Here is a 3,905-nt window from a genome sequence, read left to right on the forward strand (position 1 = left end):
CCAGCTTTCTAGATCACATATCTCCAAGGCCAGCTCTCCCACAATGCCCAGGTGAGAGGTAGGGCCAGTTTTGCACAGCTCTTGAAGGACGCTAGGGGCTTTCTCCAGTCATACACCCACTGCCTCGGGTGAAGACTGGGCCAAGTACCAGCTTCCCACCTTGGGTCAAGGCTAGGCCAAGTTCCATTCTCCACCCACAGTTCTTGGGAGGAGCAGGAACATTCTTGAAAAACCACAAAATGTACTGATAGTCACCTGGCCCTCTGGTCCCAGATAGAGTTCGAATGTGTGTCATATGCTTGCTAGCCAATAGATTCAAAGGTCAATATGCTTAACTAATAAGTTTACACTGTAACCTTGCTGATGTAACCTGTACTCCTAAAAAGTATAAAAACTGCTTGTTATAGCCATTTGGGGCTGCCTTCTAGTTACTTGCCATGAGGAGCTGATTGAGGGTCGACCCCAACACACCTGAAAAATAAACCTCTTGCGTTTGCATCAAACTCCGTTCTTGTGTCTCATTTGGGGCTCTCCCAGTAGTTAAGACTTAACTTTGAGCCTTACACCCTCAGACATCAACATGTCCCCAGACAAGGGACATCCCCTTAGCCTTTGGTGGTAACAGAACCCTGCTGCTGCAGGGCTGCAGACCCAGCCTTGGCCCTGGGTAGCAGCACAGGCTAGGGCTCCACCATGGTCCCAGGTGATGTCACAGGCTGCTCACATCAGGCTGCTCCTCACTACCCTCGAGTCTCCAGCTCTGCCTCTCTTCTTTGTGTTCACGCATCCTTTTGTTTCTCTTTCTCTTCCATTTCTCCACCACTTGTTTGCTCCTCTTAATGGCGCTGGTGTCTCTGAGTGTCTGGGGTCCTCTCAGGAGTGGTCTCAGGAGTGCTATACCCCACTTGTGCATTACGGTGCAGATCATCTAGGTCATGGTCTGCCCTCCACCCAACCCTGGCCAGATTGGTGGTTATCTCAGACTAGCTCCCTGTTCCAGCCCCACGGCATTTGTCTGCGGTTGACTCACGTTTACTCCCTGCAGTCCACTAAGGTGGCCCCTTGTGAGAGTCATCTGTCCTAAGCTCATTCCCACCCAGCACCCGTGGTCCCAGGTCGGGTTCCTCTATCTCTGGTTTGCTCCCCATCCTGGGGAGACTATCCAGTCCTACCTGGCACTGGACTGGTTGTCTCAGGATAGCTCTCTGTCTGGGTCCTCTGGCACTGGACTTGAGGTCATCTCAGGCTTGCTTTTCCCAGGGAATGTTAGGCTTGCTAATCGAATGTTCACAGGTCAGAACACTGAGTATCGACAGAGCCTCGCTCATCTCTGCCACCTACTGGCATACATGTGACACAGCCGCCACACCTGCAAAGCCTCTAGGAGCAGGTAGACTATTATTTTTAATAAAATAATAATTTTAATAAAATACTTTTTTCTTAAGACAGGATCTCACTACCTATCTCTCGGAATCACAATCCTCATGCCTAAGCTCCTGAGAGTTGGGATTATGCGTGAACATTACCCTACCCCATTACTGAGAAGCTTTTCTACCAAGCTATCCAAACATCTGTAGCCCATTGGTCAGGACAGGGTTAAGCAGTAACCTCCAAACTGAAGGTGCTGAAGACCCCCGAGAGCTCACACGCAGCATGATACCCTTCCGGATGGTGTCCAGGATTCCGCTCATCCAAAATCTCAATCTTTTAAAACATACTCCATACAACACATTCTGCCTCAAGTCACTCACCTGCCACAATTTTGTACTAAACTTAGACCCCAATTAAGAGATCTTTCGAGAACCATGTCTATAGTCTAGACTGTACAGATCCCTGTTTTCCGAAATTAATTTGGATGTGGTCCCATTGACCTGTATAGAAGGGCTCTGTAAGGATGAACCAGCGTTTGAATTCATACCAGCCATCGGAATGAAGGTGTACTTGGAGAAACAGTGCGGGGGTGGGGGTGGGGTGGAGGAGAGCAGATCCCGGAGCTCAGATGCATGAGTGCTGGGTCAGCAGTGGCTTCTTACTGTTAAGACGCCACCTTCTCGGAGAGCCTTGAGGAGCTAGTGTTTTCTGTTCTCCATGTAGGGGTAATTATGTTATTCCTATTCTTAGTGACACAGAGACTTGACAGTCTGGCTCTGCCCCAGCCATCTGATCCTCGGTTTAAATGGCTGTCATCACTGATAGAGGGAAACTTCTCTTCTCTGGATAAGAAGTGACTCACTGCCAAGCCTTACCAAATGGTTACATCTATCCAGCACACACACTCTCTCTCTCTCTCTCTCTCTCTCTCTCTCTCTCTCTCTCTCTCTCACACACACACACACACACACACACACACACACACATTATCCTACCATTTTTTTTAATCCTATAGACAGTTGAGTGGCTTTGGGCTGGAGAGCCTAGTGGTCCACTCTTAGCATTCTGTGTAGCTCGGCATCCCACACCCCTAAAATGGTCTAGATTTGTCCTTACAACGTCCATCCCCTTTCCCCATCTATTTGCAATTTTTAAAATAGAAGTTTTCGGTATTCCCGTTACTGCTTTAAAGAATTGTTGGGCGGCTTCGAGAAGAAGGGGAGAGAGTGGAAGTAGGAACCTGAGTGGGAGAAGACCTGAACAAGCATGTTGGTCAGGTTGGTTGGCACAGCCCGGTGTGCGAGTCTGTGCATCAGCTCACGGTACACTCCATGGCGAGCCTTCCTCTTCCTCTTCCAGGCTACTTCTGCAGCAGTTTGACATTTCTGTCACAAATTCTGACAAAGCAAGGGAATTCGGTTCGTAGTTGCCTTGGTGTTTGTGTGGTTTTGAGGCAAGGTCTTGCTATGTAGCCTAGGCTGGCTTTACACCTCCAGGTCCTTCTGTCCCTACCTCCCCAGAAGCTAGGAGTCCGGGCCTGTGTCGCAGACCTTGACTCTTTATTGAGATCTAAGCACAATTGCATTGCTTTTGCTTATAAAATGGTCTTTACTGCCCCATAAAACACTTGAGGTGGATGTTTTTAGTTAATTGGTTAAAAAACACATCTCCCCGTGTTTAATTTGGCTTACAACAGGGGAGCACTTCTTCTTCAGTTCTTCTTGGATTCATCAGGCAAACATGGAAAGTTAATTTTAATAATAAACCACTGACAGATTGAGTTTTCTTTAGTGCTTGTGTGTGTGTATGTGTGTGTGTGTGCATGAATGCATGTGTGCACATGCATAAGTGGGTGCAAGTGGAGGTGTGTGTACATGAGGGTATAGGTCAAAGGTCAATCTCAGGAGTCATTGCTCAGGCACTATCTGCCTTGTTTTGAGGCAGGGAGCTCCTAGCACAGAGCCCTTTCAGTAGATGGCACTTACTGGCCGGTGAACTCAAAGGATCTGCCTGCCTCCACCTCCCCTGCCTTCTTGCCTGATTTTTCTTTTAACCTGAGTTTAGAAAACAAATTCAGGTGCTAGTATTTGCCGGGCTCTGGTTTAATTTTTGTACTCTGAAGCAATTGTTGGTGGTCAAAGTCATCCCCAAACAACTTTGGGCGGATCATTATCTTCAAAGGAAGCCCCAGGTCTTGTCTGCCTGGGTTTCAGTAGCTGAGAACATTCTCGTCTCGCATTTCCACCTGCTGATAGCATTTAGCAGAAAGGTCTAAGTGTATTAATAATGGGTCGGAAACGAGTGTGTTTACATAATTTTTAATAAATGCAATCTTCTCGTTTTCTTTTCATTAATGCATTACTGTTCTTAGTAGCTTTTAATTTCTCTTGCCTTTTAGGAAAGCCTGCGTGCCGGATGATTTTCCTTCTTAAATGGCACTTTGGCATCCAAAACCCACCAGTAAGCTCTGAGAAACTATTCCCACAAGAGTCGGCTGGAAAAAAGCTTTTCCAGTAAGTGAGTCAGTGTTTCTA

The 3,905-nt window shown here is 47.3% G+C and overlaps 1 non-coding gene across 1 annotated transcript; it reads right to left on the reverse strand.

The window, feature by feature from the left end:
* Positions 1-1,262: 1,262 nt before the first annotated feature.
* Positions 1,263-1,391, reverse strand: LOC120094489 (small nucleolar RNA SNORA17). The gene has a single exon (XR_005488795.1). It is a non-coding gene; the product is annotated as a small nucleolar RNA SNORA17 (small nucleolar RNA).
* Positions 1,392-3,905: the final 2,514 nt, after the last annotated feature.

This window comes from Rattus norvegicus, chromosome 8 (assembly GCF_036323735.1).
Source record: "Rattus norvegicus strain BN/NHsdMcwi chromosome 8, GRCr8, whole genome shotgun sequence".
Classification (NCBI taxonomy): domain Eukaryota; kingdom Metazoa; phylum Chordata; class Mammalia; order Rodentia; family Muridae; genus Rattus; species Rattus norvegicus.